This window comes from Balaenoptera physalus, assembly GCF_965194825.1.
Source record: "Balaenoptera physalus genome assembly, chromosome: 12".
Classification (NCBI taxonomy): Eukaryota; Metazoa; Chordata; class Mammalia; order Artiodactyla; family Balaenopteridae; genus Balaenoptera; species Balaenoptera physalus.
The window spans coordinates 10,767,704-10,793,548 of record NC_138897.1 but is presented as its reverse complement, the minus strand read 5'-3'; the positions used below and the strand labels follow the sequence as shown (position 1 = coordinate 10,793,548).

Below are 25,845 nucleotides of genomic sequence, written 5' to 3'. Positions count from 1 at the left end.
GTAGGCGACTTTAACACCCCATTTTCACCAATGGACAGATCATCCAAAATGAAAATAAATAAGGAAACACAAGACCTGTATGCAGAAAACTATAAGATACTGTTGAAAGAAGTTAAAGATGATACCAACAGATGGAGAGATATACCATGTTCTTGGATTGGAAGAATCAATATTGTGAAAATGACTATACTACCCAAAGCAATCTACAGATTCAATGCAATCCCTATCAAACTACCAATGGCATTTTTTACGGAACTAGAACAAAAAATCTTAAAATTTGTATGGAGACACAAAAGACCCCGAATAGCCAAAGCAGCCTTGAGGGGAAAAAAAGGAGCTGGAGGAATCAGACTCCCTGACTTCAGACTATACTACAAAGCTACAGTAATCAAGACAATATGGTACTGGCACAAACACAGAAACATAGATCAATGGAACAAGATAGAAAGCGCAGAGGTAAACCCCCACACCTATGGTCAACTAATCTATGACAAAGGAGGCAAGGATATACAATGGAGAAAAGACAGTCTGTTCAGTAAGTGGTGCTGGGAAAACTGGACAGCTAAATGTAAAAGAATGAAATTAGAACACTCCCTAACACCATACACAAAAATAAATGCAAAAGGGATTAGAGACCTAAATGTAAGACTGGACACTATAAAACTCTTAGAGGAAAACATAGGAAGAGCACTCTTTGACATAAATCACAGCAAGATCTTTTTTGATCCACCTCCTAGAGTAATGGAAATAAAAACAAAAATAAACAAATGGGACCTAATGAAACTTCAAAGCTTTTGCACAGCAAAGGAAACCATAAACAAGATGAAAAGACAGCCCTCAGACTGGGAGAAATTATTTGCAAACGAATCAACGGACAAAGGATTAATCTCCAAAATATATAAACAGCTCATGCTGTTCAATATTAAAAAAACAAACAACCCAATCCAAAAATGGGCGGAAGACCTAAATAGACATTTCTCCAAAGAAGACATACAGACGGCCACGAAGCACATGAAAAGCTACTCAACATTACTAATTATTAGAGAAATGCAAATTAAAACTACAATGACGTATCACCTCACAGCAGTTAGAATGGGCTTCATCAGAAAATCTACAAACAACAAATGTTGGAGAGTGTGTGGAGAAAAGGGTACCCTCTTGCAGTGTTGGTGGGAATGTAAACTGATAGAGCCACTATGGAGAACAGTATGGAGGTTCCTTAAAAAACTAAAAATAGAATTACCATATGATCCAGTAATCCCACTACTGGGCATATACCCAGAGAAAACCACAATTCAAAAAGACACATACACCCCAATGTTCATTGCAGCACTATTTACAATAGCCAGGTCATGGAAACAACCTAAATGCCCATCGACAGACGAATGGATAAAGAAGATGTGGTACATATATACAATGGAATATTACTCAGCCATAAAAGGGAACGAAATTGGGTCATTTGTTGAGACGTGGATGGACCTAGAGACTGTCATTCAGAGTGAAGTAAGTCAGAAAGAGAAAAACAAATATGGTATATTAATGCATATATGTGGAACCTAGAAAAATGGTACAGATGAACCAGTTTGCAGGGCAGAATTAGAGACACAGATGTAGAGGACAAACATATGGACACCAAGGGGGGAAAGCCACGGGGGGTTGGTGGTGGTGGTGTGATGAATTGGGCGATTGGGATTGACATGGATACACAGATGTGTATAAAATTGATGACTAGGAAGAACCTGCTGTATAAAAAAATAAATAAAATAAAATATAAAAATTAAAAAAAAAAGGCATTGCCAATGTAGTCGTCTGTGACTGGTTTGTTACTAAATATTGTCTTACTGAAATCCATTCATTTCTTAATATGGACCTGTATTATGTTCAATTTCACTATTGTATAATATTCCATTGTGTGAATATAGCATATTTGATTAACTATCTTCTATTCAGTGAATATTTAACTTGCTTCCAATTTTCTTCCCTTATTATCAACAGTGTTGCTTTGGACATTTTATATATCACTCCCATTGTACAATTTCAAAGGTATTTCCTATATATTTTCTTGGGTTACATACACTTACTTTACAAAATAAACCCAATTTGTTTTCCAAAGTTATCAAACAAATTTACACTCCCACCAGCAATGTATATAAATCGCTGTTTATTCACATTATTTTGAATGCTTGGTAGATTTCTTTTCAAACACTTAGTATTATCAAACTGCATAATTTTTTCAATGCAACATGTACAAGATAGTATTTTAGTATCTTAAATCATTTTGATTTTATATCCTTGGTTTTTTGAGAACCTCTTTTTATATATTGTGCATATATATATTTTATAAGTATACAAATGTATATATATATACCCAATTTACACATATAAAATTTATATATAATGGTTATATGTATATTTGCTATATATTAATCATATATATTTATATAAAATTTGATGAAGTCAGTTGGTGAAGCCATGTTGCACACACAAACACACACAGACATACATATATGATGAACCGACCCATTATTGTGTAGTGTTTAACTTTGCAGACTTTGGTGATAGATATAGGTTCAATAGATTCAATTTCTAATTCTATTACTACAAGCATAGTTTCTTAATCTGAAAAATAGGATAATAATAATTACCTACATTATATGGGTTATGAAATAATCAAATGATATCTGACCAGAAAGTAATTAATATATTAGCTACAAAATGTAAAATAATCAGTGAAATTGATTTTGATATTATTGATATTGCCATTTAATCTCTATACTACATATGTCATAAATTGAACTTACATGTCATGTACTTAAATTTTTTCCCATCTCCCTCATATTTTTTTAAATGATTTAATGGTTTTACTTTTAAAATGAAATGTTTTAACTACGGGAAATTTATTCCAAAATAGGTTTTTTTAATCCTACATTTCCATATAGATTTGAAACACCAGTACCACATTTTAAAAAGATACACAAAACACAGCAGAATGGGTAGTTCTACTTGGTGTGAAACACTGGGTTTTTTCTATATCTAATTTTGGAAAGATTCAATTATGGGATATAGGAAGGGAATGAAAATGGCAGAGATTCGTTTGTGTTTAAGAAATCCATGTTCCCGAGATGCAGGGGAGAATTGAGTCCATTATTTTCCAGCATTATTGAAAATTACTCCATTTCCCCTCTGGCTTGTGGAGCAGAGAAGAATTTGAGGCCATCTAGTTAACTATACAGCATTACTGATGTAATACATTCCATTGTAACCTTTCAGCCTAAAAGAAGTCATATGTTTTTCAGTTTCTAACTTATTGCTAGGATCCAAACCCTTGTATAGGTCCAGGGTTTAATATATCTGGATAGACTGTTAATGTTTTCCTTTTAAAAGCTGTTTGTGCTATTGAATCTGTTCAATTCTCTTTAGATAAAGCAAACATCAAAAGAGAGACAAGCTCTGGCATTCTAGAATCTCTGCTCATCTCAGTCATGTATGGATACAGTTTTAAAGAAGATGAAGAGAATTAACATAACCAATAAAGGCGGTTTTAGTAAACTATTAAAACTTATTTTTCTATGAATTAAGACCTCAGTTTCCTCAATTTTAAATGAGTACATATATATTTATATAGAGTGTGTACAGAGATTAAGTGGGAAAAATATGCCAAATTTATAATAAACACACAATAAAGATTAGTCATTTTGTTAATCATCAAATTCTAGCAAGGAATATACATTTTAAATTATTTATGATCCCTAATGAATGATAAATAGTATATATCTTACAGGTACTTATATCAATCCCCAAATCCTAAACCATAATGGGTAAAAACATGTTCGGTAATATGCCTGTGAATATGCATATTGCCCTTTTATTTGTTTTTGTTTTTTAATATGGAAATGAGTGTTTTATTTATTTATTTATTTCTAACATCTTTTTTGGAGTATAATTGCTTTACAGTGTTGTGTTAGTTTCTGCTGTATAACAAAGTGAATCAGCTATATGCATACATATATCCCCATACCCCCTCCCTCTTGCGTCTCCCTCCCCCCTCCCTATCCCACCCCTCTAGGTGGTCACACAGCACAAGCTAATCTCCCTGTGCTATGCGGCTGCTTCCCACTAGCTATCTATTTTACATTTGGTAGTATGTATATGTTAAAGCTACTCTCTCACTTCGTCCCCGCTTACTTTTCTCCCTCCCCGTGTCTTCAAGTCCATTCTCTACGTCTGCATCTTTATTCCTGTCCTGCCCCTAGGTTCATCAGAACCATTTTTTTTTTTTTAGATTCCATATATATGTGTTAGCATACGGTATTTGTTTTTCTCTTTCTGACTTACTTCACTCTGTATGACAGTCTCTAGGTCCATCCACCTCACTACAAATAACTCAATTTCGTTCCTTTTTATGGCTGAGTAATATTCCATTGTATATATGTACCACATCTTCTTTATCCATTCATCTGTTGATGGACACTTAGGTTGCTTCCATGTCCTGGCTATTGTAAATAGAGCTGCAATGAACATTGTGGTACATGACTCTTTTTGAATTATGGTTTTCTCAGGGTATATGCCCAGTAGTGGGATTGCTGGGTCATATGGTAGTTCAATTTTTAGATTTTTAAGGAACCTCCATACTGTTCTCCATAGTGGCTGTACCAATTTACATTCCCACCAACAGTGCAAGAAGGTGCCCTTTTATTTTTAACATTTAAATTTTGGAAAATCCAAGGTAGAAATACACAGAGTGAAACAGTTGAAAGAGGAAGCGTAGATGATTGAATCAAGAGAGAACATAATGTGATTCCTCGTGTATCCATCATACAGTGACGATAAAGTCAGGATGAAAAGGTAAAGAGAAGAGGAGATAAACAATATGGTGCATTCATCTCCCTATTCCCAGCACCTTAACATCCTGTTCGTCCTGTAGGGTTACTCTGATCTGTGTGAGAATCTGCTTCTTGTGAACTAAAGGGCCATCTGTGTCTGCCTGTGTTGTGTTCTCATTGCCTGGTTCAGTTCCTGGCAGGTGACAGGAGCTCAATGTCCTGAATGAGTGAATCTGAAAGTGACTAAGTGAGTAAATGGATAAATTAAAATATGTGTCAGCAGAAAAATCTCTTATTTAAGTTAATGTTAGAAGCTCTTATTCGATCTGGTAAGGTGAGCAGTTTCCTTTGAATCTCTGCCCAAAGCCAACACAACAAACACAACATGGAGAAAAGAGGGCAGCAGCCTAAGGGACTACAAACTGGGCTCAGGGCTGAAAGCATGTGATTGTTTTGAGTAAGAGTAAATTCACCCGCAAGAAGAAAGCATGGAAGTGGCCCGGGGTGTCTGTGGTTTAAAACTATCGAACGCTGCCTCCCTTTAGAGACCAGATTCCACTCTTTTACCAAAACTACCAGATCACTCACTGTTTTAAAAATGAAATAATTATGTCTTAGATATGGGAGAAACACATTTTAAAATCTCAAATAAATTGTTTCACAGAACTTTTGCCTCTGCTTTTCCCTCAATAACTGACTTGAATTCTTACACGCTGTTTGCATTCACCATTTTACCTATTGGTTCTGTGTGATAAAGGAAAACAGATAGTTGAACAAATATCCTGCATATATATTAAGGGAGACTGCACATGAAGGGAAAACATAAAAGGTATTTATGTCCTTAGCTTCACTCGCAGAAGCACTGTAGCTGAAATGCCCATCATCAATCATTCCAGTCTTCATCCTTCTTGATCAACGAAATGTTTGATAAACCTCTCTTAAACACTCTTCTATATGCTGAATCCTGTACCATTATGTAAATTGCTAATAGTTACTTAGGTAATGATCCGTAAGCTTTTATGCCTCAGGACCTTTGCTCATACTATCATTTTCACTTGGAACAATCAACCCATCCCTACTGTCACACACCAATCCATCATGCCAAGCTCCACTTAAAGCTCATCTAAAGTGAGGGTTCTCTGTTTGAATTCCTATTGTACTTTGCTTTCCTTTCATATGGGACTTTTTAATATTTTGCCTTTATTTTTATTTAGTTCTTGCTTTTCCTATTAGAGTTGTCCCTCGGTATCCATGGGGGTTTGGTTCCAGGAGCCCCGCAGATACCAAAGTCAGCAGACGCTCAAGTCCCTTCTGTAAAGGGGCTACTAATACAGTCTACTCTCCATATGCGAGGGTTAAGCAACTGCGATTGGCTGAATCCACAGCTGTGGAACCCGCACATACAGAGGGTCAACTGTATATACAATTTTAAGAAGTGTATTAGTATATTTACCTTTTTGCCTACCTCCACACTCAGAAACATAGTATTTTACGTAAGTAAATATTAAATAAGTATTGGTTGTTAGATGAATGAATTGCCATTATGATTTCATATTAGCAATAAATAATGGATACATGAGAGAGTGAGGCTTATGGTTGGTTTGGGTAGAAGGAGAAATCCCAAGGAAATATGGGATTATTAAATCAATTACAAGCCTGGATAATGGTTAGTTACTTAAAATAGATCTTTTGAAAGAGGTATTTGAGGATAGTAGAACATGAAGGAAAATGGCATGATACCCTATCCACAGTTAAAGTGATATGCAAGCAAAACTCATGCATTTAGACTGGGTCACTATAACTGAGTTCTGTCTTGTTCCTTCTAGAAGACAGAGTGTTAGCCATCCACGGGGCGGGGGGGGGAGAAAAAAACATTGCAAGTATTAGTGAATGCACCGTATTGTTAAGGTAGACAATACTCAGAGAAATCAGCTGAAAGAAATGAGAGATTTCTAAAAGGTGCAGTTATCACCCTATCACATATTTTAACATATTTTCTGTTCTACTGAATATATTACTTTTTTATTTCCCTCAGTCTAGACTCTATTCAGAAGTATATATATATATATATATCCTTGTCTTTATGTTTCCCCTTGAGAATTGATCATGTTTGGTAGCAAAAGGAAACCCTTATATGCCATTCAGGAGCAAAACATTTTGTTTTTTAATAATTCTTTCTCAGTATAAAAACTATCAAAGGAATCAGCAGGCAACCTAACCATGGCAATTAGTGAGATCCATTTGAATTGTATGCTTCCAAGAAGCACCTCGTGGGGCCACCCTCCACCTCCATGTCTCCGCTGGGTGAATTTAGTGTCGGCCTTTGTCTAATGGAGCGTGAACACAACATATCACAAAGCAATCAGGACACAACTGGAACAAGCTGGTTTGAAATAAAATTGTAAACTTAGGCTGCAGTTGCTACTAAAGTACTACTATTTATTGTATGTAGCAGTTTGATGACCTAATGATGTGAATCCAGCTCAGCATTTGGACAGTTTTGGAAAGTGAAAGAATAATTCCCATCATTGAATGGGAATTATAGCGACAACACACAAGGTCAACAGCAACATGATCCAAAATGTATGCTGAAGCTTTAGTTGCATCCATGGGGATAAAGAAACAAAAGAAACATTAAGAGGCCTGAACTGGAAAGAGATTTAATTCCGGAGATAAGAGAGTTAGTTTAGTTTAGAGAAATAATGTGAGTGGTGATTTTTCATTTAAAACACGTGCTTGATGTTACTAAGGATGGTTAGGTATATGTGGCTTCATAAGAAATACAGCATTCTTCATATGGGTGAACCATTGATTCAACCAAAGAACACCCCCCTCCTCCTCTCCCCTGAACTTCTGTTATTGACAACAGACCTTGGCCTTTTGGAAACGTAACTAACTCCCATTGGCTACATTCTCCTATTTTGTAACAGGGCAACAAGAGTTACATACACATCAAGAACATAGGTCTGATGACATTGTGAATGTTTTTCATTAGAATTCTTTTTTTCAGCAAAGACCACTGCTTTGTTAAAGGCTATGTGCTCAGAGTAAAGCAAAAGTGCAGAAAATTGACATCTTTAACTGAAGGAAGTCATTTTCCTCACTAATGTTGTATAGACACAATTGGAATGATTCTATAAAAGTGTCAACAGGTTTGGCTGAAAAAACACACATTTTGATATTCTCTCTTGCAAAGTAAGTGATTTCAAAGGTTGTGGTATCACAGAATGAGGACTCTTATTACAAAATAATCCCTGGAATAACTAGGAAATCATTAATTTACACTTTTCATTATCGATATCCATCTGGTTTTAGAAAAGTTTGTATGTTGTACAATGGCAGTATTTAGAAGTTTAGGCACCAGAATTTTACTGTCTTGGTGTATTCACTTGCCTAATATTTTGGAGCTATCACGAGAATTTTGGATATTTAGTGTAACATGTACTAATAAGGATTTTGAGCAGTGTACTGAATCATTATTAAATTAAATTATGTTCAGTTTTAAAGGTAGAATGCAGATCATGTACTGTTTAATATGCTTTCTAATTCTAACAAAAAACCCCCAGGCAATTCTGTCATCATAAACCCTAAGCTAGAATAACAGCTCATGAATTGTTAGTAGCAATCTATATTTTAGCAAAATAGTTTTGAAATAAACATACACCCCATGACCCATCTAAAATTTGGTCTGGTTCACTTGTTCCCCCACTCTTTTATCTTCTTGGGAGAAGATTTATACAAAATAACACTTTGGAGCTAATTAAAATGGCTAGTCATTATTCTGGATGCCTCAAACCTGATTGTAACCTTTATTCAATTAGAATTTCTATAAATTTTATCAAATAACATCTTTTGATTTTCCACTGTTAATCTCTATATATCCCTACAACTGTGAGACTCAACTGCTTGCTCCCTATTTATTGATTGCCTGCAAAATGCAAAGCATCGTGCTACACATTGGATATGACTGGAAAGCCCTTCATGGAGTCTGGATAAAATTCTAACTTTGATAACTGCTACTTTCTTTCAATCTGATACCTTAACTGTCCCCTTGATCGTATCACACTAAAGTTTATGCCTTCACATTTCTGATAGAATTTACTTTATAAAGTCATTAACAGTTGTAAAATTTAAAGTCACAGAATGGTGAATGTAGTAGTTAAATTTTATAGCTAGAATTTCTTTTTTAAAAAAATATGACTGCTTTATGGTGTACAAATTAGTCAAGATGGATTCTGATGTTCTCAGTTTAATGCAGTGGTTCACTGGTAATATAGGATTATTATTTCAGTCACAGTCTGATTCAACAATCCATTTTTTTCTGCTATAGCTGTCTCAAACAACGTAAGGAGTCACAACTGGGTTTGGAATATTTGGGAGGATTGGTGTCTAAGCTCTTTATCTGGATAAGTCTTATAAAAGTATAGTGCATTCATATACTGTTCTTAGTGTTGCCACAAACGCCACTCTCTCCAGCATTTTTTGGGTTTCACAACTAAGCCTGAGCCAATTGCCTCTCTGATTAAAGTAGGTTTTGTTTGTTTCTTTCTTTCCCCAACTGCCCTCAGCAGTAGACAGTGTACTTCCTTCTCAATGTCGTCACATTTTTTAACCAAGGGACTTACAAATGTAGCACTCCAGCTTTGTTCCCACCTCAGCTAATCGCCCATTCCCCATTCACAGTCTCAGTGAAGGTTCCATTTTGTCCAGATCCTCAGGAGCCATGAGGACTCTGAGGGTTCATGCTTACTGGTAAATGCTAGCTCAGTATTTTTGTTAATCTAAAAATATCTTTATTTTGCCTTTTTCCTTGAAAGATAATTTCACTTCGTATACATGCCAGAGTGACATATTTTTTTTAAAAGTTCTTGGTGTATTTATTTTCAGCTTTATTGAGGTATAATTGAGGTAAATAAAATTGCATACATTTAAAATATACAATGTGATGTTTTGACATATATACACTTTGAGAAATGATTACCACAATTAGGTTAATTAACATATTCATCACCTCACAGAGTTACCATTTTTTTCAATATGCCTGGTGAAAATTCTTAAGGTCTACTGTCCTAGCAAATTTTAAATATACAAACCTACAGTAGATACACAAAAGATAGCAAAAAGGGAATCAAGGCATACTGCTTTGGAAAATCATCTATTCACAAAGGAAGACAGCAAGAAAGGAAGAAAGGAATAAGGGAAATACAAAACAGCCAGGAAACAATTAATAATATGGCATTAGTAGATCCTTACTTATCAATAATTACTTTAAATGTAAATGGATTAGATTCTCTAATCAAAAGGAATGGCATAGCAGACTGGTTAAAAAGAACTGAGACACAACTAATGCTGTCTGTGAGAGACATTTCAGCTTTAAGGACACACATAGGCTTAAATTGAAGAGGTAGAAAAAAGTTATTCCATGTATATGGAACCCAAAAGAGAGCAAGTGTAGCTATACTTATGTCAGGCTGACATATATTTTTAATTAGCAAATTGAGAAAACTTCCTGCTCTTTCTTACTTCCATTGCTCCTATGAAAAAGTATGTTGTTAGTATATATGTTATTTCTTTTAAATAATCTCTCTTAAATTTCTAATGGTCATTAACATCTTCTCTTTTGGTTTTGTGTTCTGAGATGGTAGCTTGATCTTTTTACTTTTTTCAGGGGGAGGGGTTGCTTTTAACATGCTTAACTGGTAATTCATTGAGCTTTGTTAATATGAGTATCATCTTTTTTAAAATTAATTTTTGGATATTCTCATTTATTAGCCCTTAAAATATTGCCTCTTCTATTCTCTCTCTTTTCATCATCTGGAATTCAAGTAAGATATAAAGTCTTATTACCTTAACTACTATTTCTTATCCATATCCTCTGTGGCTTTTTCTCTTTGCCTTTAGGAAAAAAAGAAACACAAAAAATCTTTGTTTTACTTTTGGTTTACTAATTCTTTGTTTAGTTGTGTTTGTGTTTAATTTATTCTTAAACAATCCAGTTAATTTAAAATTTCAACAATTATGTATTTATTTCTAGAAGGTCTATTTGGTTGTATCTCAAAATATGCTTGATTATTTTTAATAACTCTTCTCTAACTGATAAGAGTTCTACTTTCACTTTGTTTTGATCTCTGAGGATTTCTTTCTTGCCAGTTCAACAATGAATGAAAATGTTTATCTTTAAAAAGATTTTACTTGGCACTTTTATTAATTTTTTAAGTGAGAAGATTGATCAGATTAGATTGTTTCCATAATGTTGATAAAATAATTTGCAGCAGTCAATTTTACAGAATTTTTACTCAATAAATGAGTCTCATTCGGAGACCTTCATAAACTTCCCTGTGTAGAGCTTTCTTAATATGGGGCATGGGGACTGGGATAGGGCAGGGGTTCAAAACCAGTTTTACATTTTTGTGACTCTGTGCACATATGCCTGGTATCTTTCAGGTCTTGAGATAATTTATACTTACCCTGGTGGTTTGTTCTACAAGCAGGTTCTTTCCCTCAAGATTGGATGAGATTCAGCAAAATGGAAAAAGGACTTCCTGGTCATCCAGCCACACTTGGGTTCATACTGGGACTTACCTTTGAAATTTTGTTATAAAATTCCTTTATTCTTGCTCAACAATTAAAATGTTCTGACCCCTGTGACCTGTCTACATGTGTATATCTTTTCAGGTAGAAAACTTAAGTTAACTTGTTAACTTCAATTTCCTGAAATGTGTTAATGCCTCTGCATTTTGAATTAAAAAAGTAGTAAAAGAAAGAAAAGAAGACCAAATATCATACACAATGAGCCTGCATTGGACCTACAAGGTCTCATGCTCTCATTCCCTTTGCTGCTTCCTCTCAGGCCTGGGCTACGGCTACTTGGAGTGGTAAAACCAGACATTAATGTCGACAAAATAATGGACTTAGAATGCTGTGGTTTTTGATCAATTTGGTCCAACTGGACAGCATTAAAAATAGTTGTCTTGTATCTCACTAGAATTTTACCTTGAGTTTTTAGGCCAGTGTCTCTGTGAGAAACAACTGGCCTTTGTTTAAACCTGTGTTATACCAAAGACCTCCAGGGAAATAATTCGGCTGCTCAAGAACAGAATTTGTAGTATCAGGAATCCTGTGAATTCAGCTTCTACTTTTCTGTCTCTGAATAACTAATGCAATACATTTTAAAAGCCATCTCACTGAAAATGCCAAGAGCTCACCTTGGGAAATCAGGGATAATGTCTGGTAATTTGTTTATCATGCTCCTTCCCATAAACATTGCCCCCATCGATTCAACATACCAAGCAGTTTTCCCTAATTTGAAATGAACAGAAAACAGATAATAAAAATTGATCCATCAGGTAAACACAACAGAACCACAGTTAGAGAAAGAAAGAATTATTTGTAAAAGTTTGTCTCCCATTTTTAATTCAGTAAATTCCTTTTTCCCTAGGAGACAGCCGTGCTATTACAGTAAGGCATATTTTGATAAGGGTTTCATTGCTAAACTGAAGAGAAACAGAAGTCACAGGAGATAGGATTGCTGGGTGCTGTAGTGGCCAGCCTTGGGGGTATAATAGAATCACCTGGGGAGCTGTTCTAACAAAATACTGTTAGGTAGATCCCATCACCAGAGAATCTGTTTTAATTTACCTTGGATGTTGATTTGAGACACCCAGAGGCATGAAAGCTCTAATATGCAGATAACAGTGAGAAAAACTGGTACTATAATTGGAAGCCTCTATTTTACTATTATTATTACTGATCATGAATCCCTTGATCCTAGCCTCATATTTGGTGTGGAGTAAGTGCTCAATAAACGTGTAGTGTGAGCAAAATGAGTAAGTAACAGTGAAATTTGTTAACAAACTGACAAATGCTGACTGTGGGTCAGAGTGAAAGCATAAAACCCCTAGGGAGCTGCATACACAAGAGGAGTTGTAGCTTTTCACAGGCTCTTTTCCAGGGTAATCGTGAGAAATACTGGGGACAGTGCTGCAGATAGGAGAAAGCATTCCACTTGATGTCCTGATGGAAGGGATGAGAAGAACTAACCCATGGGGGGATGGGCAGCAATCTCTTTTGCCCACAGGGCACAGGTGAAGACCTACTGTAGCTAGGAAAAAGAGAAAGGGGGGAACCGTTACAGGTCCCCTACATATAAGAGTTACTTCACTGGGGGAGGGGTTGGATCATGGAGACCAGTCCTGAGATCCAGAAACACAATGGCTGCAGAGGACAGAGGGGCCGCAAGAAAAGTCCTTCCCTATAAGCAGGCTAGCAACTGAGGATTAATAAGCACCAACAGTCTACTTCTGAGACAGAAACAACTGCATAGAGAGAGACCCATTTTGAGGTGCCAGCACACAGAGAAGGACTACAGCAGGGGAAGTTCATTAAAAAAAATTCTTCAGCAAACTAACCACAACCTTAAGGACAAGGTAACAGTGGGGGAATTTGAAACAACAATGAAACCTACTCAATTCAATTCTTGGATAGGTTAAGTCAACTCACCCCACTCACATACATAGAATATGCATACACATTTCTAGTCATAAATACAAAGTAGAAATTTCACACTCAAATATGATCTAACTGTTGAAACAATGATGGAGATTTAAAATTTTTTAAATATTTAAAAAATTTAAACATTTAAAAATAACTGTTGATTAATGTGTTAAAGGCTCTAGGAGAAAAGGTGTCCAGCATGCAAGAGCAGTTGGGGAATTTCAGAGAGAAATAGAAACTATAAGAAAGAATCAAATGGAAATGCTAGAAGAATGGTAGCAGAGATTAAAAAAATGCTTTTGATGGGCTGATCAGTAGACTTGACACAGATGAAGAAAGAATCAGTGGTGATAGGTAGATAGAAATTACCCAAATTAAAGCACCAAGAGAAAAAAAGAGTAAGTAAGTAAATATATATAAATAAAATTTTAATATAGTATATATAATATATATAAATATGCAAGCAAACAAGATCACAGTCTCTAAGAACTGTGGAAACATTTCAAACAATTTAACATACTTGTCAATGCAATCTTAGAAGCGGAAGAGAGCATATAGTATAAAAAAAGATTTGAGGACATTGTGTTGAAATATTTCTAAAAATAATGCATGAAAGCAAACCATGGATCCAGGAAGCTAAGTCAATTAAAGAGGATAAATATCAACCAACAAACAAATGTGTACACATCATATTCACATTATTACATTATTGCATATTAAAGATAAAGAGAAGACCATGAAGGCAGCTTGAGAATAAAAGACATATTGCATAAAAAGGAAATACTGGGCTTCCCTGGTGGCGCAGTGGTTGAGAGTCTGCCTGCCAATGCAGGGGACACGGGTTCAAGCCCTGGTCTGGGAGGATCCCACATGCCACGGAGCAACTGGGCCCGTGAGCCACAACTACTGAGCCTGCGCGTCTGGAGCCTGTGCTCCACAACAAGGGAGGCCGCGATGGTGGGAGGCCCGTGCACCGCGATGAAGAGTGGTCCCCACTTGCCACAATTAGAGAAAGCCCTCGCAGAGAAACGAAGACCCAACACAGTCATTAATAAATAAATAAAAGAACGTGAATTTCTTTAAAAAAAAAAAAGAAAGAAAGAAACCCTGCGAGAGGGTTTCTAAAAGCCCTTTAAAAAAAAAAAAAAAGAAAAAGAAATACTGTTTAAGTCATAAGATAATGGATTAACAGCTCCAAAATGCTGACACAACAATAAAACTACTGTCAATACTGAATTCTATGTATAGTGGAAGTATTTTTCACCAAAAATGTAGAAAGATTTTTCAGACAAACTAAAGCTGAGAGAATTCACTACCAAGAGATCTGTACTACAAAAATGTTACAAGAAGGTCCTTAGGCAGAAGCAACAAACAGAAATGTGAACCTTTAAAAAGAAATGATGATCAAGAGAAATGATTAAAATAAAGGTAAATATAAAATATATTTTCTATTTTTTAATCTCTCTAAATGAAAAATGAATGTTTAAAGCAAAAATAGTACTGATGTGTTGCACAGAATATATAAAAAGTAAAATCTGTAACAGTGATAGCACAAAAAACAGAAGGAAAAATTGGGAATATACGATTTATATATTACATGTGAAGTGTAATATCCATTTCAATCTACACTTGATAAATTACAGAAATATACTGTTAACCCTAGATAAAGGGAACATAAAGGTAGTCAAGAACAATCCATAAAAAGAAGAAAAAAAGGACAAAAAATTGGATAAATAGTATATAGCTATATGTCAAATTTTAATACCAACTATTTTAGAAATTGCATTGAAATTGCATTGAGAGTAAATGATCTATTCACATTAGACTGTATAAGAAAATAGGTCCTGGCTATATTCTGTCTACAAGAATCACACTTAAAATAATGTTACATACATTGGTTGAAAATAAAATTATTGAAAATATACATCATGCACCACTAAGCAAGAGAAAGCTTTAGTGACGATAGTGAATCAGGAAAGGTAGACTCTAATCAGGAATACTACAGGGGGAAAAGTCTATACACCTACAAAGAAAACCTCAGGTCCAGATAGCTTCTCTGATGAATACTCTCAAATGTTTAAGCAAGAAGTAATACCCATTGTTAACAAAATTTTCAAAAAAAGGACACTTTCCAACTAACTTAATGAGCCCAGTATTATCCTGAAACCAGACAAAGACAGAGACACATCTTTTCTCAGAAAACTCATTCATCATAGCAAAAGGGGAAAAAAAAAAATCACATGAAGATTGAAAAGAAATAAAATTACCTCTGTTCTCAGACTACATGATTGTCCACATAGAAAATCTCAAATAATCTATTAAAATGTTACTAAATCTAATAAATAAGTTTAGGATTTTCATAGAATACAAGGTCAATATGCAAAATCTATTGTGTTGCTAGAAACTAGAAATAGACTATTATAATTGAAAATTTAAAAAGAAAGAACATTTATAATAACATCAAGAACAAAAAAATATCATAAATCTAATAAAATATATATGTGTAGAGATTATATGGTAAAAACTGCAGGACAGTTTTGAAAGAAATATAAGAAACCTACACGAGATAAATGGGGCACCATTCTTTAAAAACAAAAGCAGAAAACCAAAAAATAAAACCTTTCCTTCTACTTCATTCTCTATACCAAAAATTGTCTTGAATTTTATCATCAGGAAATTCTGGTAGGCATCAAAATGACATGTGATTTAGACTAATTTAAAGGATTCCATCAATACTAGTGTTGGAGTCCACCCACAGAAGGCTTTAAAAATCCTTCTTATCATTTTTCTTCTGAATATGCCTTACAGAAGACACCTGCCTATATGTCTGACAATGCAATCTCCTCATTCAAAGCAAGTTGACACCCATTTGAAAAAAAAGTGGTTGCTAAAATAAGATGAGTTTTCCCCTCTAACATCTGATCAGTTTATTCTAGATAAAAATAAGTGTAAATCAAGCTATGTTCCTATATTTCAAAAATTGTGTACAAAAAATAATCAGAACGTGCATTGCTATATCTGCTGCCACTGTAACTCCATTTCTTACACTCTGAAATATAGCTTCTATGAAGGAATAAATGTTTAATTCATAGTTAAATGAACATTAATTACCCAACAGACTGAAAAGTCATGGTTCCTACAGTGCTTGTATTTGTTCAATTGTATAAGTTATATAAAAGTCTTATTCCCTGAAAAAGATTCTTTTCATTTTTACACACTCTCAGTATATTTATTTAAATGTTTAACATATTTATATGTGTTAACTCCTGTTATACAAATGTTGATGTTTTAATTTTTCCCATAACGTCACTACTCTTTTCTATTATTTTTCTCTTTTCTGTTGCTGTGGCCTAGTTTACAGCTCTTCATTACTTTTTTGTACGCATATTTATGATCAATTGAATCTTTAATATCAACCTATACTTTTCAAACTACCTATTTCTATTTAGTTTTTCTGTAAACATATATCCCAGCTGATCTCATGAGAATATTTACATATTTATTTGACATGTTTGACACACTTTAGATTGTCAAATTTACTGTGATGTTATTCAGTTTAATTTTTCATAGTAGTTATGTTCTCACTGTTCTAGTGGTTTCTTCTATTAGGTCATTCTGTTTTATGAGTATCAATTATCATTTTGGTAAAGTGCACACTTGCGATGCTCTAAAACTCAGGCCCTGGCTCTTTCCTGATGTGGCAAAAGGAGGTACTCAAGGATCTAGGCTGGATGGAGTTCCCCATCTCTGTAGGCTCCCCCTCCCACATACCAGGAGACTTTGCCTCAGAGAAGTTTCCTTCATTTCTGACAGAGCATGTCTCCAAGACAGTACGGATACTTCACAAGTTCTCAAATATTTAATAGGCTCCTCATATGTTTGCTTCCAAATAGTTCCATGTGCTGCATCTTGTTTTCTGCCATTTCCAGATTGTTGAACAGCGTCCAGAATCTTTTATGTGTTCAATAATATTTGATGATTAGATGAAAGAACAAGCAAATACATGTTTTAAATGAAAGAATAACACATTCTTGATAAACAGTACTGTAACAAGCATCAATTCCTTTTTTTTTCTTTAAATGCAGGGCTTTGTTGCATCTTTAAAATATCACAAATAGATCTTAAGAATCATCTGGCTGCTTGTTTTTTCCATAGCTGGACAATTCTTAGATATTATTCATCAGCCTGTTGAACTGTTCCTTTTCCAGAATTATAGATACAATCCAAAAATTTTTTTTAACTATTGTGGTTTGCTGAATGAAAGCATCTGAGTAGGACACATTTTCAATGTGTTTCCTTCAAGAATGAACTCATCTTTTGGGGTTTGAGATACTGAACAATGGATGGCTGGTGTCATCCTAACATTGTGGATGTGTTTTTTACCCAAGAAATTTCAGATCTGAACAAGAGACCCATCCTCCTGAATAAAAACATTGATGGGAAGTGAGCATATGTACACCTCATCTTGTAAAGGAAGCCCAGTGCAATATCCCTGTACATGACCACGGAGAGTCGAAACCATAGCCAGTTCCTTTCTATTTCCCCATCATTTGTCAACCTGAAGTCTCTTTTTCTTTCCAAGGAGACCTTTTTATGTTGATGTGGTTGAAATCCTCTGGGGTCCTTCATAATAACTGTGTGTCTCTTCTAAGCGATGTCGACATTCTCTGGAATGTCAACAGTCTGATTGCTGAGAACGGTTTTCTTTCTTGCAGGAAGAGGATTTCTCTTAGCATTCACCTGTTATGTACAATTGACTGACAGATTTAAATTTTGGTGGCCCTGCCTATAATCACACCCTTTACTTAGCACTTGTTTGTTGCAAAATGCAAAACAAATAGTAGTGTTGGTGTTGACCTCTCAAAGACAGTACAGGATCTGAACCAACATACATCTCACTATTATAGAAGGGGTGACATGAGTTTTATGAGTTAGCTGAGATAATAATTCAAATTCATTCCAGAAGCTGTTTGGTACACCTTAAGGACGGATGCCTTACACAGTTGCTTAGCTGGCTATTTCTTACATAAGCTTTGATAGTGACTAGAAAATAAGTAAGGTATTAATGTGCAGTTAAGCCATAGGTAGCCATGATACAATGTGCAGAGTAGTAAAATAAATGCTCCAAGTGGCATGAAAGCACAGTGGAGGAATATGTTAGTTTGGAATAGATTTTTATAATACATAGCTCTGTGAAATCTTTCTTTTAGTGAATAATATGCTTGTTAAGAATCTCCCCACCTGTCCCCTCCCCCCACCCACTTTGTTCTGCTAGGTCCTCCTTCTTGGCTACTGAATTAACATTATATCTTTACTACACACACACACACACACACACACACACAGAGTTCCTTATCTTGTTTCTTCTTATAAGAGCTAACGTTTGGTCAGTTCAAGTTAGACAGTAAAAGCCTAAAATTCTTTTCTTAAATATATCTATTGTTTGCTTCTGAATGTAAATTAGGTACTGAGTGTTACTTCTTAATTTAAATGTGATTAACTTAAAAATAAAGTTAAAATAAAGGGTTAAAAATAAACCCTTTCCTGATCTGATGATATATTTATGCCACAACCTTTTAATTCTCAAGAAATAAAAAAACTTTGTTGTACTGACAAGATACATTTTAGTGTAGGCTGACAAAAAACATGTAAGCCCAAATAATCACATTAAAGCCATCTTATATCAGAAGAAATGTACATTAATTTTTGGAAATAATTTCTCATGTAACTCTAATTCCTAAAGAATTTTTGGAAAATATGTTAAATTATAAGTGCTTGTTAAAGATGTTACTTTATGTCTCAGAATATTCTTGTGTTGACAGTTTTAAGAAAATCATTTTTCCAGGCTTAGTAGAAATACATAAGTAGTCAAATAGGCCACGATATATCATGTATCACTGGGGAGAAAGAAGAAAAAATATCAAAGTTTAGAATTCCTCAAGTCTGGGAGAAATGAATCTACTAAATGTGACTAGACTCTGCCTCTTCTGCTGCTCAGAATATAGCTGGGAATTGAGAATTATGCTTGGTAATAAGCTCTTAAGCACATCTGTAGTGTGGGTAAAAGTTCTTACTTGGAAAAGTGATGTTCATTCAACTAGAGCTGATTTTAAATGGATAGAATATAGGCCAGCAGATTTCTGTGACATACTTATAACCTTTCTGTAAATGTGCTGCCTTTATTTTTTATATCAAATGAACACTGGGATTTCAAAAGGTATTATTCATAAATAGGATATAGTTCCTCAAAGGGGAAAAAAACTAGCCCATAACATACTGACCCTTGGGAAATAAAACACCAAATCATTTCTCCTTTGGAAGAAGTTCTCCTTTGGAACTCCAAAGGAAGCGTATATCTTTTGATCACTCACTTTTTCAAAGGAAGAAATCACTTGAGTTTCACCATCTATCTGTACGTATTAGGTTGTCAATTTGGTTTGAGTTTTCATCAGAGTTGGATTAACAGCTGGAAGGAAGAGTTGTCTAATCCAAACATTCACCAGGGGGCCATGAGAAAAATCTGTTACATCTGACATAGGACAATGGTACTTGTTCAAGAAGAGACTTTGAACATTTGTAATGGAAAGGCTACTTTTTGTAAAAACTGTTCAGATAATTCTCACAAATGTAGAATTGAAAATTCTATTTAATTGAAAAAGAAGTCTAATTTAGTAAAGGAGAAATCTTTTCTATATCTATTCATATTATTAATTAAGGAAGTCTTATAAATTAAGGAATTAATACAAGGCCCCAAAGGAAAATACAGTAAGAATCCAAAAACTATCAATGCCAGAATCTAATGCCAAATAATAATTTGACATAATAAAATATACATATTATTCCTAGGTTTGTTAGAGAGAATGACAGAAAAAGGGTTTGAGGATTACTATGTCACAAGTGATATATATCTTTAAAAGAAAGAGTTGAACTGAATATGATAAAATATTAATGTTTACTAATTTGGCAGATGGCAATACAAAGGTCTACTACATTCATTTCTGGGTTTTTCTATATGTTTTAATATTTAATAATATTTAATATTTTGTAGTTTTCTTTAGTAAAAAAATGACAATTTTGTAAGAGAAAGCAGGTCTTTATTAATGATGTCATGAAAAATAAATTTGATAAAGCCATAATATTTTTGTGGTTCAATGTAGATCAGAAATTATTTCCTATTAATTTGACTTTCTCATAAAAACCTAAGAAAATATTACACCATCACAAATGAAGAAAAAAAATAAACATATCCAGTTTAGAGTTAGAACAAGAAACTGCCTATGTGAAGAGTAATCAGAAAAAAAAAAAGCATATCTGTTTCATTGATTTTTCAAGGAATGTTGTATATTTACAGATTGAAAATCTTGGGTCAAATAGTATACAAGTTAATGGATTAGAGTTATATAAAGCACAATTCATAAGATTATTTATATTTTGTTACACCAATCCCGTGTTGTATTGGAAAAATCAAGTGCTTGTGTGTGAATCCTACATTACTATTGACCTTAGGTAGCTCCTTGAGAGACAGAGATCTTTCAACCTCATTCTTGTATTACTCATTGGATACTAAAGAAAGTATCACTCCATCTCTTTTCCACACAAGCTATAAAATTTAAACCACAATTTATGCAATACCTAACTTTCTCTTTTAATAGTGAATACATTCATATGTATACGTTCTCTTCTAAGTTCATGTGCTCTATATCTCATAAGTCAACTTGACCCCCAGCTTGCTATGCCAATTGCAAATATTCCTTCTGACAATTGCCGTTAGCATCATATGGTGACTGGAAATGGTCCTCACTCTCACATTCACCAAGCATTAGGTGTAGAAATCATATGTTTTTCTGGTCCTGTTTGAACAGGTTGAACTGTGTTTCTTGACAGAGATGTTTCAATTACTTTTCCTGTGTGACTACTCCTCAAAATTTAAATTCACTTACCTATCAGGATGCATCGACAGAGATTTGAAACATGTTCATGAAATACTCTGAGCAGTTACACATCATAAACTATCAAACTGCTCTAATGTGTCTTCTCACAGCTCTTTCAGGAATATTTCATTCATAACAGCAAAGTCTTATTTTTTGCAACATACAAAAGCTTCCAGATACATATCTCTGTACAAAAATGTGTCACAGGCAATGTTTACAATACAGAAAGAGTCAATAACTATATTACTTGGCATCCTGTTGCGGCTCTCTATACAAACAATACAATCAAAGCACACTGTATTTTCTTTTTTTTTTCTTTTTAAAATTTTTTAACATCTTTATTGGAGTATAATTGCTTTACAATGGTGTGTTAGTTTCTGCTGTATAACAAAGTGAATCAGCTATACGTATACATATATCCCCATATCCCCTCCTTCTTGCATCTCCCTCCCACCGTCCCTATCCCACCCCTCTAGGTGGTCACAAAGCACCGAGCTGATATCCCTGTGCAATGCAGCTGCTTCCCACTAGCTATCTAGTTTACATTTGGTAGTGTATATATGAGAGCATTTCAAATTGTAGAAAATAATGAATGTAATTGCATTATTCAATTATTTGTAAATGTTCACTTATCTATGTAATGTTTTTGTTACAGACCTGCAGGAGGAGGTAACAGGGAAAGTGACTAATCTGACTGATGAGAAGAGTTGGAGGTTAACATTCAGGGTATTGTTTCACATTCAGGAGGGACAATAGATCAGGGGTGACTCTATGTGGTCTAGGCTTTTGTGTATTGCTTTCTTTTGGATCTTCTTTGATCAGTAACATGAGATTGTTCCCTTTCTCTAGGCAAAGGCTGTTTCTACTGTCTAAACACCTTGCAACTTTTCTATCTTTGACTAGATGACCAAGTCAGTTTGACCCTGATGAGTTCGTTTGCTAATCTGTGATTGAGGAATAGTATCTCCACCCTGCTTTGTCAGAGCTTAAAATTTCACTAGTGTATATTTTCTGAGACATTCATGAACATATTAGTTTAGAAGAAGAAAAACAGTTGGTATGAAATGGAACAATCAGAAAATGAGAGTTCATGATAATTACAATATCATTGCTAAAATAATTCTTTTTAAAGATGAAGTCCAAGAAGTCGAGAATACTTTCAAAACAGAGAACAAATTAAAACATGTTAGAAAACATTACATAAAAATTTTAAAAATATGGAAGATCAGAGAGTTCTAGCATCCAGTTAACAATTCAGAAAAGGCAAAGAAAATAGAAGAAAAAATTTTTAGAAATTTCCAAAGCCAAAAGTGAGGATGATTTCCTGAAGCCCCAAAATGTGTCTGACTGTTGCCTTTAGAGAAATATGAGTGGGAAAAAAAATGCAGAAAGAAAAGTTTTCTCTGAAATCATCGGAACAGCAATTTTACTCCAAGTAAGGTTAAATTCCAAAGATTTGGAGAGATGATGGATGGATAGATAGGTAGCTAGAGAGAAAAAGTTTTCTGCTCACCAGGAATCTGCTTGATATCAGGATTATCAAGTATAAAACTGCATGCTAAAATAGAGATAATAAAGATGGGTTTCTAATATTCTAAAAATTAAACTTAGAACTACTTTTCAAACTAGCCGTCAAGTATAAAAGGTTAACAAAAATATATTATAAAGACTGTGTAACCTATATGAAGCCCATATACACGTACACATACATTTATTTAATCTACGATACAACCAAAAATAATCAAAGAAAAGAAGTTGAGTCAGCTTCAAAAAAGACAATGAACTTATTTACAGGTGAAATGAAGAGACAATCTAGTGCAGTAGATGCATAGGAGGATGTCCACAAAAATTCCTATAAAAACAACAACGTTTTCACAAGTAACATGATAGGATGCTAGATCTAAGAGATGGACGGGAGAAGTTCACATTTCTTTTGTTAAAAATCATTATTTTTATGTTTATTTTTTTAAGTCTTTATTGGAGTATAATTGCTTTACAGTGGTGTGTTAGTTTCTGCTTTATAACAAAGTGAATCAGCTATACATTTACATATATCCCCATGTCTCCTCCCTCTTGTGTCTCATTTCCACCCTCCCTATCTCACTGAGCAGAGGTAGTTTATCTAAAGGCAGCTTCCTTCTCACCACTGCAAACTCCAAATTTTATGCTCTGTTCAGCCAGAGAGATGGCTGTAGAGACGTGGAGGCAATGGTTGCGGTTGCAGCCTCTGCGGCTTTTAATCTGCTGAGAAAATCATAGGAGAGGGATGCTGGACCCTGTTCTCTGTGAGCGGACAGTCTCCTGTGTAGCAGCATCAGAGCACAGCCCCAAGGACACAGGGAAGTGTAGCCCAGGACTTGGGGATTCTTCTGACCCAAAGAGGCAATATTCTATCTGCCCTAGACTGTAGACCTGCTATGTCTGTCTGAATTCCCAAATTTCTCTAGTGAATCAAACAGATATGTAGCACCATCTCTGTCCTTTAGATGTTGAACAGGCAGGAAGGGTTTACAGCAAAGGAGCTTACGACAGGACATGACAGCCCCAAAATTATCCTCTTGTCTTTTCATCACTACAGAATGCCTGATGTTAAAAACTGTTCAACGATCAGACATACTACCTGAACCATCAGACCGAATGACCTAACAGAGGACCTGTAGCAATACCTGAACATAAAGGAAACAAGAATGAGAGGATCCCATTGATTTCAAAAAGAAATTAAATAACATATTTGTGAACTTAAAATATGATTTTGTAGTAAAAAATATCATTTGATGAATAGGTATCAAAACTAATGGTTTGAAAGGTCAAGCACAGGTTAAAAATAGCAAAAAATAAAAATAAAAAATACACAATCTCCACGATAGATATAGAACTACTCAGGTTATCTCATAATGAGTGACTACTGGTAGTTTTGTCTTTCAAGAAATCTTTCAATTTTATCTAAGTTATTACATATGTAGATATAAAGTTGTTTGTAATATTTTCTTATTTTAATATCTGTAGAATCTGTTCTGACATTACCTCTCTCATTCTTAATACTGGTAATTTGTGTAATCTTTTCTTTTTTCTGACTGGTCTGGCTAGAAGTTTATCAATTTTATTTGATTTCAAAGAACCAACTTTTGATTTCATTATAATTTTCTCTATAATTTTTCTGTTTTCTATTCATTGATTTGGCTCTGATCCTTATTGTTTTTCCAATTTATTTGGGTTTAATTTTCTCTTTCTTTTCTAGTTTATTAAGGTCGAAGTTGGGGTCAAATAATTAAGGAATTTCTTCTTTTTTAATATCAAAATTTGGCATATTGTGGGTTTTTTTTCCTTCAACTTAAAATGATTTCTACTTTTTATTTTGATTTCTTCATTAAAACATCAAATTTCCTATTGATCACATGATGAAATTTTCATCTCAAACATTTTGTTTTTCATTTCTAGAAGTTTGATTTCTATCACTTTTAAATTTTCTTGACTATTAATTCTAACATCTGTGATCATTCTAGATTGACTTTGATTTATTACTTTATATTTGAATTACGGTGTTTATTATTGTGCTATTTTATATTCTAGTAAATTTAAACTGGGTGCCAGTCACTATGATTGCTGTTAGTGTCATATCTAAAAAATCTTTGCATAACTCAAGGTCATAATCACTTTCTCCTATTTTTTTTTTTTTTAGAGTATTTATAGAATTAGATTTTGTAGTTAGGTCTATGATTGATTAGGATTTAGATTGTGCATATGGTGCAAGGTATGGATTAAAGTTCTTTTTTTTTCTTCTTTTGAATGTTTAATTGTTCCACTTTCATTTCTTAGATAGACTATTCTTTCTGTACTAAATATCTTTGTAACTTTGCAATACATGTTTAATAAACATTTTAACGTCCTTGTTTGCTAATTCTAAAATGGTTCTTGTTTTTTTCTTTTTACTGACAAGTGTTCCATTACACATATGAATAATAGCAACTTTCTTATGTCGTTGTTGTTGTTTTGTTTTGGATTTTTAATTTTAGTTGTGTATTACTAATATTGGAGCTTTAGTCAGAGGCTACATCCTATTTGATGAAACTACCTAAAGCCTTACCCAAATTGATTTTACAGCTTGCAGGATTCTGTTATGTTACCTATACCCAAAGTCATGATGCAATCTTTTTTTCTACACCAATATTTCTGTGATAGTAGGTCATGATTTTCCCCAGATCTCCTGAAAATTGATACAAATACAGAATTTTATCAGGTGAGTCGCTGATTTTTCTAACAAGGGCCTTTCTTCACTCTAGCATGGGCCCTAATGTCCTTATGCAAATGAAAATACTTCTTGAATTTATGTGTCTCTAAAATGCTTCTGTCAATGGCAGGGTAGACATATCTCTGCCAGCCAAAGATCTTATTTCTGCTTATTTAGTTTGAAATCTTGGGGAAGCTTATTTAGTTTACTAAGATGAATGATTCAGTCCCTTCCAAAACTTATGTTAATAGGTATATGATTGATATCCCAGGATTTATGATTCACCATTTCCCATATATGTGATACCTGAACAAAATACACACTGCTAACATGAGCAGAGCTAGGGACCTGAGAGATCCCTGTAGTCTGT

The 25,845-nt window shown here is 34.2% G+C and overlaps 2 long non-coding RNA genes and 1 pseudogene across 3 annotated transcripts in view; 1 reads left to right on the top strand and 2 right to left on the bottom strand.

The window, feature by feature from the left end:
• LOC309639132 overlaps window positions 1–25,845 on the bottom strand; it is a 932,641-nt gene that overhangs the window by 315,615 nt on the left and 591,181 nt on the right. The window lies entirely within an intron of this gene.
• Window positions 213–25,845, top strand: part of LOC309639119 — a 1,037,414-nt gene continuing 1,011,781 nt past the window's right edge. Inside the window, exon 1 of the long non-coding RNA XR_014251481.1 lies at window positions 213–456. This is a non-coding gene — a long non-coding RNA (uncharacterized lncRNA). The remainder of the gene's footprint in view (window positions 457–25,845) is intronic.
• On the bottom strand, window positions 14,806–23,876 carry LOC309640302 (large ribosomal subunit protein uL6 pseudogene; annotated as a pseudogene). Its single transcript has 2 exons — window positions 23,868–23,876; window positions 14,806–18,056 (listed from the first exon to the last, which is right to left on the bottom strand). The product of its transcript is annotated as a large ribosomal subunit protein uL6 pseudogene (transcript).